Below are 13,882 nucleotides of genomic sequence, written 5' to 3' on the forward strand. Positions count from 1 at the left end.
TATGTATCCCCATCTATTATGTAATGTTGATGTAATGATATCCACCTTGCAAAAGCGTTTCAATATGCGGTTCTGTCCTTGGTGGGACCTTCGAGTCTCTTTAGGATAGTATCGCATATTGGGCGTGACAAGTTGGTATCAGAGCCTCGACCGACCCTAGGAGCCCCCTTGATTGATCGTGTAGTTTGGCCATTGTTGAGTCTAGAAGAAAACTGTTTTTCGGAGTCTAGTTATATCGGAGAGTAGGAATTCTTTTTACTCCTCAGCCCCTTCGTCGCTCTGGTAAGGAATCTTGACGTAGGTGTTTTGAATTACTCCTCTTCCCCTTCAAATTTTTCTTTAGGATCACGCAGTTGGTTTTCCGATCGTTGGTTCTCAGCTCTTTTGATCCGGTGCATTTCTCGTCAAGTTGACTCGAGCCTCTTCATCTTTGCCAAGTTCAATCTTCAGTTGTTTTCTTTTCCCACCCTCCCACCCTTTTTCTTCTCGAAGCCGGAGTCCATAATCGAGTATCCATCCTACTCGTGCGAAGTTTTTGCTCTCTCTCCTCAATGATTTCAACCGGTGTTTTCTCTTCAAGATATTCGTCGTTTCCCCTTCCAAGTTGCCTTTGTTTTCCCGCCCTCCCACCCTCTTCTTCCCGGAGCCTGAGTCTGTTTCGAGCATCAATTTCATTCGTGTGGAGCCTCTTCAGTCTTCCCTCAATCATTTCAACCGGTGTATTCTCGTTTTGTGCGGCATTCTCCATCTCTTTCCGGTGGCATCAATTCAAGTTTTTCGGTTTGATCATATTCTTTTCCTCAGCTCAAATGTTTCCCCTTGCTCATTCGCCTCTCGTCAGTTTATCCTTCCGGAGTGCTCAAGACATCTCAGGAGATTCGTCCGTGTTCCAATTAATTCGAGGTTGTCAGCTCATTCAAATATTTCATTCATTCCGGTGCATCATCTACCTCTTCAACATCCTTTTCCAACGGTGTTTTTCTCTTTAGTGGGCCCTAACCCACAGGTCTTTTCCCAGGATATTACCTGACTCTTCTAATTCTTCCGGAGCCATTCCTAATTCTTTTTGGAGTCTGACATAAGAATGAATTTCATCAGTCATATGCCATCTCCAAGATCGCTTTCAAATTCTTTTCATTTTAGGTTCAACCCTTCCTCTTTTTCATTCTCCCGGAGTATCTCAGTATTTTGGTGGTGTTTTCCCGTCGTCATTGAAGACCGAAGAAGAGTTTTTCCTCTCAATCTTGTCCGTTCTCCCGAAGATTCATGATTCTAGTTTCATATTATCCTCTCAAATTATTCCATTTGTCAGATATTGTTTTCTTACCCATCCGGAGTATTTCAGGAGTTGATTTCTTTTTTGTTTCACCGGAGGCCATCGTTCTAGAAGAATTCTTCATCCTCATGTTTTAGCTACCGTTATCCAATTATCCCGGTGCTCCGTTCAAGTGTTCTTTAATCAGCTCGAGTTCTTCCAGTTCTCTTGTATCTAAATCCCCTCGAGTATATTTGTTCTTCTAATTCTTCCCAGTGATTATTTCTCTTTCATCAATCATTTTCGAATTCTTGCGGTGATTCATTCAGATTCTTTTTCCTTGATCATCATTTTAATTCATTCGTTCTTTTCAATCCTACCAGTGGTTCATGAAGACCTTCTCAAGTTCGCGGCATGTCACTTCTCAATCCTTTTCAAGAAGAATAAGTAGTATGCAAAATCCATTGCTCGTCATCAATTTATTTTGATGAAGGATAAGCATACAATAAATCTTATTCTTATTTCACCCAAGTGATTAATCCCTTCCTTCGGAGTTTGTTCTTGATGAATAAATTCTAGTTCCAAGTGTTTTCATCTTTTCTTTTCCGGAGTTCAAATTGTCCTCGAATATTTTGTCGGAACCTCCATCTAAATCATCGCAAGGCTCATCTTAGTCGTTCATCCTTCATTCTATCTCATCATCCTTTTGTTACCGGAGTTCTTCATGGTGGTTCTTCATGATTTATTTCATTCTTCAAGAGTTCATCAAGATTCTTGTTGGTGGAGCTCAAGTATCTTTTCTTCTTGCATCTTGAAGTGTAATTAATTCTCCATATTCTTTTGAAGAGGAGTTTTGCATTTCTTCGTTCTTCTCAGCTATCCAATCATTTCCTTTTGTGGCCGGTTATCACCTTATGATCTTGAGATGTTACCTATAAGACCACAACAAGCTTATTCTTTTCGTTGTTGATTTTCTCAACAACTCCGTTCAACCCTTCCTGCTAAGTTCTTTTCATTAAATTCTTTCAATTCTTCCGGAGGTATTGCGTTGCTTATGTCGTCAAGTGTCATTCCATCTTGTGAAGTTCGTGTTCTATTCTTTCCTTGTTCAACCAGAGTGCTGCCTAAATCCTTTCAGTCTTATTCGTTTCTTATCTCGTTCTAACAGGAGTGGTTTCATAGTATATCTGATTCCGTGAGCTTTTGATTCTCGCCATTCTCGTCGTTCCTCTCTTCTTCTCGAGTGCTCTCGATTCTTTGCTTCTTCTCTTGAGTTCTTGCTTCACCTCATCCCTGTTTCCTTCCGTCTCAGTCCTAAGATCTCGGGTGATCCAAGTACGGAAAGTATGTTAGCTCATGCCTCTCCCTCATATAAAATTGCAACAATGATTATCGATTTAGTTATCGATCACCTAGGGACAAATGACTTTCTTGTGTGATGAAAAGCTATTTACTAAACAACTAACTTTTACTATCTTGCATCTTATTCGTAGTTTTATTCTTGCAAAGTACTTCTAGTTTCATACTTGTTCTAGGTAAAGCTAACATTAAGTGTGTGTAGAGTTGCATCGGTGGTCAATAGAACTTGAGGGGATATTTGTTCTACCTTTAGCTCCTCGTTGGGTTTGACACTCTTATTTATCTAAAAGGGCTACAAATGATCCCCTATACTTGTGGGTTATCAATGATCAACCATTATCACATGGCTTCTTGCTTTAGATATATCTTTGATGTCATGTCCTAACCATGTTGTCATCAATGCAACAAAAAGGGGGAGATTGGAAGTGCATGTGTCACTTAAACTATATTTCGGTGTGATGGCAATATGCTTAGTGGAACTAATATCGGTTGCTAAAGTCTATCTCATGATATTGGTTCCAGGTTCTTCTTGATGGAGATTTGCGACCCCCAATTCAAAAAGATCAAAGGCATGGTTTACCGGTGATTCGAAAGTTTTTATTTTTTGTTTGATTCGAGTCGTAGGAAATACCGCACTATTAAGAGGGGCCTCTGCGGATCTGTGTTGTGTGGGAATGCCATTGCTAAAACTTATACACCAGCTTACCCACTCCCACCTCATAGTTCCGTAGTGTGCTTGCTATGGTGCCTAGAAAGCTTTGCAACAGAAAGTTTTTGGATACCCCATGCGCACGGGGTCTTTTGACCACCACGTGCGCACGAGGTAGTCACGAACTCTCTAGGTACCCCGTGTACACGGGGTCATTTAACCCCTGTGTGCATGGGGTGCTACGTAAGCTCTCTGGGTACCCCTTGCGCACGGGGTGTTGCGATTGTTCCTGAGTACCCTGTGCGCACGGGGCTGACTTAGCCCACGCGCACAGGGTCCAACGGGCAGAAATATCCACCCCACCAAGAACACTATAAAAAATCCCCCTCCTCGTACCTCCATACCTAACCCTAATGTCTTGTTAAGCTCCATCATTGCTACACCTCATTTTGCTCAATACTCTCAATCCCTCCACCCAAACTTGTTGACTTGGAGCTTGGGGTCCTAGGTTGTTAGAGGTTCCTCTGGAAGCTTCCTTGCTTGTGGTATGCTCCGAAGAAGTTTGTAGAGGTTTGGTAGTCGCCTTCAAGACCAACCCCAAGTGATTCGAGGCTCATCCGTTGGGGTGACTCGAAAGATATTATGGTGAGACTTCGGTGGCGTTCCACAAGCTTTGGCTACGGCACCGCTCTAAACGGAGAGTAGCTCTTCCCCAACAAAGAGTGAACTTCGGGATAAAATACGCATCCTCGTTTCACTTGTGGTTAATCTTTTTCCGCACTTTACTTTGACTTGTATGCTTATTGGCTTGCTAACTAGATTGTTGCCTAGCATATATAGATTTAAGCTTGCTTGCCATATAGGTTGTGTTCACCTAGTTACATATCTAGTGAACCCTATTTATACGCTAAACCATAAAATTGACAAGAAAGATTAAAAAATTTAGTCTCCTATTCACCCCCCTCCTGCCGACCGTATCGATCCTTTCACTATCAATAGTTGATGAGCATGTATGGATAAGATTCATCATGTGTGTTATGAAATGTATGAAGCCATATTTTTTACTAATTATTAGTAGTAAGTACCATAATGATATCTATTAGATTCACTAGGGTAATTTCTTAAAGTTTTAAAGTACCTCAGTTGGATGAAAGCTTTGCTTCTTGTCTTTAGAGGAGATGAATAGGTTGTTGTAAAAGTTACACTAAAAGTGCTAGTATTCGACTAGAGGGGGGGTGAATAGGCGATTTTTATGGAAGTATTCAAAACAGGGGTGCTTTGAAGACAAACAATAGAAATGAACCTATTGATATGCAGCGGAAGGTAGACTACACTAGACAAGTCATAGTCAAGTAAGCAATGTAGTGAAAGCACGAAGACTATCAGCAGCTAGGTAGTATGGATCGGGATGGAAGATAGTATGAAGCCAAACAAGAAACATCCTTCACACAGTGAAGTCAATCAGATCAAGCAAGTGGGCAAAGACTTCACGAAGACAAACTATAAGTAAGGTGAGAGAGGTAGGATAGAACCAGTTGCTCGGAGAGGACAAGGGATTTGTTGGACCAGTTCCAGTTGTTGTGACAACTGTACGTCTTGTTAGGGAGGTTGAGATTCAACTCAGAAGACCCACCTTATTCCACTTGAGCTAAGAACACTTAGTCCTCGCCCAATCACTCTGGTAAGTCTTCAAGGGAGACTTCCAAACCTTCACAGACTTCGTTCACCGGCAATCCACAATGACTCTTGGATGCTTAGAACGAGAGGCCTAACCGGCTGGAGGATTCACAGTCCTCAAGTGTAATAAGTCTTCAGATCATGTGGACAAAAAGACTTTAGTGATGCCTAACACTCTTTGGCTCTGGGTGTTTTGGGCTTTGTCCTTGCAAGGATTCTCTCTCAAAAGCTTCGGAGGTGGGTTGCTCTCAAACGACAAAAGTTGTGCACTAACTCTGAGCAGCCACCAATTTATGGTGTAGGGGTGGGCTATTTATATCCAAGAGTCAACCCGACCTGATTTGTCCAAAATGACCCTGGGTCACTAAGGGATTGACACGTGTCCAACGGTCAGATTTCAAACACACGCGACAGCTTAGCTTGGGCTACAAGCCAAGCTGACTTATCCAGCTCTGGATAAGATTTGCTCTCATTGTCTTTGCTCGAAGACATAGGATTTGGTTGAGCATCACATCAGTCACTCTGACTTTGTTCACTTGGACCCCACTTAACAGTACGGTGGTTCCTATGACTCAACAAAGAAGAAAAGGAAACTACAAAACAACTATGTCTTCGCACTCCATAGTCTTCACGTGATGTCTTCTCCTGTCATAGTCTTCAATGTGACTGTCTTCACAGACCACCATTGTCTTCAATGTCTTCACACATTCTTATGGGCCATCTCTGGTAGGTAAACCGAATCAATACGGGACTACTACCTATGTTATCCTGCAATTCTCACAAACACATTAGTCCCTCAACCAAGTTTGTCGTCAATACTCCAAAACCAACTAGGGGTGGCACTAGATGCACTTACATACACAAAATACTTGTTGTAAAAGGTTACACAAGACAACTTCATGACTGATAAATTGTCGGGTTATAAATTTTTGAAATAGTTTTTTAGAAATGAACGTAAATTGTGGATCTATAAATGATATAGCTTGATACTAGAGAAGTTTTTCAATAGAATATAATCTAGATCAATAAAAGTTTATTGATGTGGTTCCAAATAATATTGACTATACAAAGATATTGCAATTGGACTATATAGAGATATAGTGTTACTATAGTATGGATTATATGGGGATATAGTGTTACCATTAATGTAACAAATGAATTACACAATAAAACCATATATTACCGGCACAAATAACATTGGGATTTGAAGAGTATCAGATCCAGTGATGAAGGCTCTACCACTAGCAAAGCATGAGCAACACTGAATAAGCCATATGTGTTAAGATAACATGCAACTAATTATTGACTCTAGTGCAAGTGGGAGACTGTTGGAAATATGCCCTAGAGGCAATAATATTTGTATTATTATATTTCCATATTCATAATTAAGAGTTTATATTCTATGCTATAATTGTTATGATCCTGGAAAATGTGATTCAGTGGAAAACTCATATGCACGTGTGGAATGATAAACGGTAAAATAAAAGGTTCCTAGTCTCGCCTCTAAGACTAGCTCAAGTGTTGTTCGAAATCACATTTTCCGGATATCATGATATCATCAAGTGTAACGATGATCCTAAAACAGCATTGAGATTATGACATTGAAAGAACAATCATATTGAACCGGCCCAATCTTGTTTGTTATGAATTGAGTTAATATCGTCTGCATTCAATTGTAATAACACGGAGCGTTAATGTGTGATATTTCTCCTTAGACCATGAGAGTATTGTGGTCACTTCTTACCATACGGTGGGCTTTGTGGTTACTCAAACTTCACTTGTAACACAGTGCTCATAACGATAACTTACGGGTTCATCGAAAAGTTTGACAAGTGACCGCATAGCTCAAGAGTGGGATTTGCTCCTCCAACGATGGAGAGATATTCTTAGGGCCTCTCGGTGTGACGACATCAATCATCGTCTGTCCAGACACACGTGACTTCATCACGGGGATACTAAAACACAATAACGAGAAAGAAGAACAAAACCGGTACGAGGATTTTGGTATAGTGAGCATAGTGATGACTCAGGAGGAAACTAATGCATCTCGGGTTTTGTCAAGTATCGCAAAGCAAAGGGAACATCACATGATAATGTAAGGTTCACTCGAATATCATTCGTGTACTCATAGGTACCGATAAAGACGTCCACGGTCCCGCTGTCGGTCATTGAACGAACAGTTTCGTTCATGTCTATGAGTTACCAAACCTATGGGGTCACAAGCTTAAGGCAATCAAGATCTTCTAAGTGTTAGTAGTATGGGAGTAATGAGAATATATTTGTGCGATTGTTTCATGAATATTAGGAATAGTTTTGAGAGGATCCGGAAGTGTTTCGGGGTCATCAGAAGGGTTTAGGTGAGTATCGGGTATTACCGATAAACTATATATAGGTGGAAAATGTTTTAAAAGACGTTAAAATATTTATATAATGGTCTAGAGGTATTTAGAACATTTTATATCTAATTTAAATATCAACGGGGCTTCAAAGACCAAGAGGTGGAAGGCAACTTGGGCCACAAAAGGCCAAGTAGAGGTGGCGCCCCGCTTTCCTTGTGGGGGCTAAATTGGACAAGGGGAGGGAGTCCAATTCCCTCTTCCATGGCAGGGGCCCCAAGGGGGACTCCCCCCTTGCTGGCTGCCCTCTCCTCGTCCTCCAACCTATATATACTAGGGGTTTTTGCTCTATTGTATATACAAGTTTTGGAGCCACCTCTAGTTCTACTAGTTCTAGTTGGTCCTAGTTGACTAATTAGAGCTAGGCAAATCCTCATGTCCTCATAATAAGAAGCCCAGTGTTTTTAATCTCCTCCCTCTTATTCTTCGGCGATGATTAGCTCTGGACGGTGAAGCGCTACCGGATCGTGAAGGTTGCATGCTTGCAACCAAGTAGAGAGGTCATGCTTTCAATCTTCTGTTCAAGGGACTGTTCATGGGCGGTACGAGTGATCGCTCATCAATGGTTCGAGGGACTCCAAGTATGATCTACACCAACATGTTCTTCTTCCACTGCAACTCAGTGACGGTAACAATCGTGATCAGAACCCGTTATGCATCTTCATATTGATCTTGGGTGGTCATAGGCGTGATTTTTTTCTTTTCTACTTCGTTTCCCAACATTTCAAAAGATACAGATTTATGTCTCAGTTAGTAAATATAAATATCTACTTGAGTCATCCTTGAAGATAGGTAATCCACTACTTGCAACAACACTTATTGGATGAAAGTTGCAAGTGTCAGATAATTCGTAATCATATGACTCCAAAATTCATCACTATGGAATTTCACCATGCGGGTTTCTCCAATGTGACTAAATGCAGCGCCACACATATGTGGTATTCTTAGTTTTGCGACGTTTAGCGTCGGTGTTATGGATGTACAATTCTATCATCAATATTCATAACTTACATCATATTCACAATAGGAGTATTGCCCTTCTGTTCATTACATCGAACAACTATTGTTCTCTTATGAACAACCTCCTTGCAACTTCTATGCAATGGGCTAGAGTGTACAAAACTCTAAAATGAACTATGACAATAAATCCAGAGGTAATATGTTGATTAAAAATTATCATAACTCTTACAAAATTTTCAACACATATTTTAACCTCAATAACTTGTTGGTCATTAGGCCAGAGTAATTCTTGCAATGATTCGCAACAACATACAATCGAGTCGGTGTCCTTGTGATCAACTTTTAACCACAATTCCCGAAGAACTTAGTGTTTAACAATTTAATCACAATTCTCAAGAATCATACTTTACTTGACCGACTTTCTCTGCATCTTATAACTTGTATGACATTCATACTTGAGCTAGACATTCTAGTCTTCTTTTCTTTCCGCCTCTAAACTTCTTACAGTTGTACTTTCAATATTTCTCCCACTCAACAGAAGAATCATATAACCTTTAAAGAGTGGCGTGAGCCCTGAACTTCCCTAGGCATGTAAGTCTCATTACATCCTTTGGTTTTGTCTTCCTCTTTAAGTTCTCACCATCAACTCATGACTGGTGTTCTTCCGGATCTTACAAACTTTAGTCTCAAACATAGTTGAACGCTTCACTGGAAAGCAAACAAAACACTATTTATATATAATATATCTTTTAACCTTTGTTTGTTTCTTAAAACAATTTCCAGTTCCAAGAATATCACATAATTATCCCAAACATTTTGAAGTTCGGGTTTCTTGGAAGCAAGCAAACAGTAATGTAATTCTTAGCCTTTTGGATCAAAAGACGTAAGTCTCGTTATCCATAGCATTAGTAGGAGAGCTTTGCAAGCATGCAGTAGGATAGAATCCTTCTTGGTACTCTTAGAGGACAACCCTCTTAATCATAAAAGATTCGACCAGATAAATAACAGTCAATCAATTTCAACATCAAAGGTGGAACCATGAGCCATAATTCTACAACCATAATGCAAACTACACATAGACATAGCTCATAATTAATTTTGCACTAGTGTTTAAACAAATTTTAATTTAAAGTGCACTCCCACGCAAATCAATATCTCTCATAATTGAAAATCAATGATTCAAGATCCTGATCTCATTCACACCCATGGATGGTAACATCTCATATGATGTGAATTTCAACCGATAGGCAAACTTTTTCTAAGCATATCTCCATATGACTCATGTTCATCTTTCGATTCTTCATGCTCTGAGCTCAGAACTTTTCTGCTAGAACTTCAAGGTAACCGAGTGTTTCTGTTGTGCAGTCCTATCTAACCCGCCTTACACTTCACTCTCATTTGTACTCATGGTAGCATATAGTGCTCCAAAAAGCCACATGTTATAGACGGTTGCAACACTAGGAAGGGCACCTTTTAACTTGATATTTACTTTGAGAGATCACGCTAATAATTAACTATTGTGCAATCAAAGGGTGCAACCAACAAAGGGATAAACATCTCAGGCAATTCATAAAAGCATGATATGGTATAGCCCCAGGGATTGGGAATCCTCCATGATCATCTTAAATCTTCCGTTGAAGCGTTATGACAACCAATATTTTGTTGACATGGCAACCATTTCAAAAACGCTGTTGTGGCGGCAATTACAGAAAACATTGCCTTGGCGATCGTTTTAGAAAGCATTGTCGTGACACCAAATTCAAAAATATCGTCGTGGCACAAAATTATAGCTCCTCGTCCCGCATCAAGTACACCTTCTCCTCGTCGGGGTCCTTCGTGTATGTTTGCCATCGTCACCTGTAACATGTAGGTTATCTCTGCAATATTTACATTAACGTGGCAATCTCATGGCTCCAGCCATCATGTCGTGACACGCAGGCCACTTAACATTACAACATATAACCATCTCATACATAAACTCATTATCATGACAAAGGCTATACCACATCATATGCATACTCTGCAAAACCAAGTTAGACGTCCTCTAATCGGTTTTATCAAAAATTTAGTTACGTGGTTAACCAGTTTTAAAAAACAGTACTAGCTACCTACATCCACGACATAGGTGGTTATTCTTGATGCTAGATTAAGTTTCGGGGTGTGTGAAAGAAGAGACTTAATTAAAAGTCTCGCCCCCACACTAAACTTCGTCAAATACGTGTGACCCCTTAGAAGATCATCCATCTTCGGCACCCTCTTGCATACGCGATGGTTCACTATTCTCAACTATGGTGAAGCCCAAGGAACTTTTAGCAGATAGTTGACAGCCAGAGCCGATCGATTGTCAGAACCTGGTAACAAAGCGACACCATGATGTCGATGAATTGAACCAAAGCAACACTAGAGGGAAGCATAGCAAGAACATCAACCCTTAAAATCACATATGATCTAGATTGCAACATGCACCTACTCATATAACTGCTCATTATGCCATTGTTGGGAAACGCGGTAGAAAACAAAAAAATCGCACATGTGGTCATCCAAGATCAATATGAAGATGCATAAGGGGTTGGGATCACGATCGTTATCGTCACCGAGTTGTAGCGGAAGAAGAACATGCCAGTATAGATCGTATTTGGAGTCCCTCAAACTGTCGATGAACGATCCCTCGTGCCGCCCATGAACAGTCCCTCGAACCAAAGACCGAAAGCACGACCTCTCTACTTGGTTGCAAGCGTGCAGGCTTCATGATCCAGCAGCGCTTCACCGTTCAGAGCTAATCGTTGCTGGAGAATTAGAGGGAGGAGATTAGAACCACATTTGGCTTCTAATTATGAGGATAAGAGGATTGGTCTAGCTCTAATTAGTCAACTAGGACCAACTATAACTAGAACTAGAAGAACCAGAGGAGGCTCCAAAACTTGTGTGTCCAAAAGAGCAAAATCCCCTAGTATATATAGGTTGGAGGGGAGAGGGAGGTCTGCCACCAAGGGGAGCCCCATCTAGGGGGGGAGGAGTCTGACTCCTCCCCTTCCCCAATTCTTCCTCCTTAGGGAAGGAGGCGCCTCCCCCGCTTGGGCCTTTGTGGCCCAAGTTGCCTTCCACCTCTTGGCCTTTTAAGGCCCGTTGATATTAAATTAAATATAAAATTTTAATAAATACTTTCAGATTGTTTTATATATAATTTAACATCCCCAGAAACATTTTCCACCTATATATATTTATCGGTAATACTCGGTATTACCCGATATTCTCCGAAACCCTTCCGGTGACCTCAAAACGCTTTCGGCTATTCTTGAAACTATTCCATATATTAATGAAACAATTTCACAAATATATTCTCATCTACTAACACTCAACAGATCGTGATTGCCTTAAGCTTGTGACCCCGTAGGTTCGATAACTCATAGACATGAACGAAACCGTTCATTCAATGACTGACAGTGGAACCGTGGATGTCCATATCAATCCCTATGAGCACATGAGTGATAGTCGAGTGAACCTTTGGTTATCATGTGATGTTCCCTTTGCTTCGTGATACTTTACAAAACCTAGGATGCATCATTATCCTCCTGAGTCATCATCATGCTCACTATACCAAAATACTCGTTAAAGGTTTTGTTCTTCTTTCTCGTTATTGTGTTCCAGAATCCTCGTGACGTAGTCACCTATGTCTGGCCAGACGATGATGGATGTCGTCACACCGAGAGGGCCCTAATAATATCTCTCTGTCATGGGAGGAGCAAATCCCTCTCTCGAACTATCTAGTCCCTTGTCAAACTTTCTGGTGAACCTGTAAGTTGTCATTATGATCACCGTGTTACAAGTGACATTTGAGCAACCCCAAAGCCGATCGTACGGTAAGAAGTGAATATGACACTCTCATGGTCTAAGGAGCAAAATCACACGTTAACGCTCCATGTTATTACAATTGATTACATATGATATTATCTTAATGCATAACAAACAAGTTTGGGTCGATCGTTCTTTCAACGTCATAATCTTAATGTTATTTTAGGACTATCGTTACACTTGATGATATCCTAAGATCCGGAAAATACGACCATCAACAAAACTTGATCTAGTCTTAGAGGCGATACTAGGAACCTTTATTTTATTTATTTATCATTTCACACGTGCATATGAGTTTTCACTAAACCGCATATTCCAGGATCATAGCAGTTATAGCATGAAATATAAACATTTAACTATGAATATGTAAATATAGTAATACACTATTATTGCCTCTAGGGCATATTTCCAAGTTGAGAGGATAGATGGATCGATGGGCAATGCATTATCGCCACCCGCATGTATGATGTCATTTCTATAAATGTACGGTCACATAAGCTATTAACGAATGCCTCTGGATTTCGGGTGCACAAGGAGCTTCATTGATCGGGGAACTATTTGAGTACCTCGTTCTCTCGGATCTTCTCATGAATTTCTCCTTGCATCCTAAAGTGGAAGACGTGCAGATATGGCGTCTATCCGCCACCAGACAGTATTCAACGAAATCTGCATATGAACATCTATTTTATGGAGCAATTCAGTTCAGGCCACAGGAACGTATTTGGAAGACTTGAGCCCCTAAAAAATACAAATATTTCCTATGGTTGGCACATGAGAGGTGATAGACTATTGACCGGCTTGTGCGTGGTGGACTTCCCCATCAAGAACTTTGTGTGTTGTGTGATCAGGATCAAGAAACGATCACCCATCTACTAGTGTCCCGCCCCTTTGCAAGGCAATTTTGGTACTCTGTCCTATGTCAAGTTGGGTTGCAACAATTTGCTCCCCAACTAGTTGAAACATCATCAGATGATTTGTGGGACAAAGCGTGGCAAACAATCCTGACTAGCTGAAGAGGGATTCAGTTCCATGGTTGTGCTAGGTGCTTGGATCCTTTGGGCTCACCGCAATGCATGTGTGTTTGACGAAGCGACTCCAAGCATGGTAAGAGCGCTGAACACTGCCGGCAATGAGCGGCGTCCTTGGGAGATTGCGGGCGCATGGGGGCTCTCTTTCTTGACTGCCCCGGCCCTTGGAGCTTAGTTGTTTGGTCGTAGTCCTTTCTAACAATCTTTTTAATGATAAACATGCACAGATGCAATCTGAGAACAATAGCGTGGTGTGCGTAACATGTGTGAGTGGATGGTGTATGGATTCTTGTTCCATTTTCTTCTTAATTTGATGATACACATATCTCCTGCGTGTTTGAGAAAGAAAATCGCATTGTATATGTGCCTATCAACTTCATTGAAACTTGCCTGACAACTTTTTAGTGCCTTTTATGTATAATGTGCGGCATTTTGTCTGCGGATGGCATGACAATTTCCACCTATGTAGCATTTGCATAGCATTTTTTATGTACACAACATTGCATGGTAACTTGTGTTGCATACATGGATTTAATATCAGATATAGGTGTACCAAAACCCATGACGTGAGCGGCATGGGAGGAGAGGAGGAGGGCGGCGTGGGAGTAAGGATGAAGGTAGAAGAGAAAATCAATAGTAAAGATTATGCAATGAAGTGTTTGATATACCATTAGGGTCAACTAAACCTACTGCTTCTATGTCATCC

Source organism: Triticum dicoccoides, chromosome 2B (assembly GCF_002162155.2).
Source record: "Triticum dicoccoides isolate Atlit2015 ecotype Zavitan chromosome 2B, WEW_v2.0, whole genome shotgun sequence".
Classification (NCBI taxonomy): Eukaryota; Viridiplantae; Streptophyta; class Magnoliopsida; order Poales; family Poaceae; genus Triticum; species Triticum dicoccoides.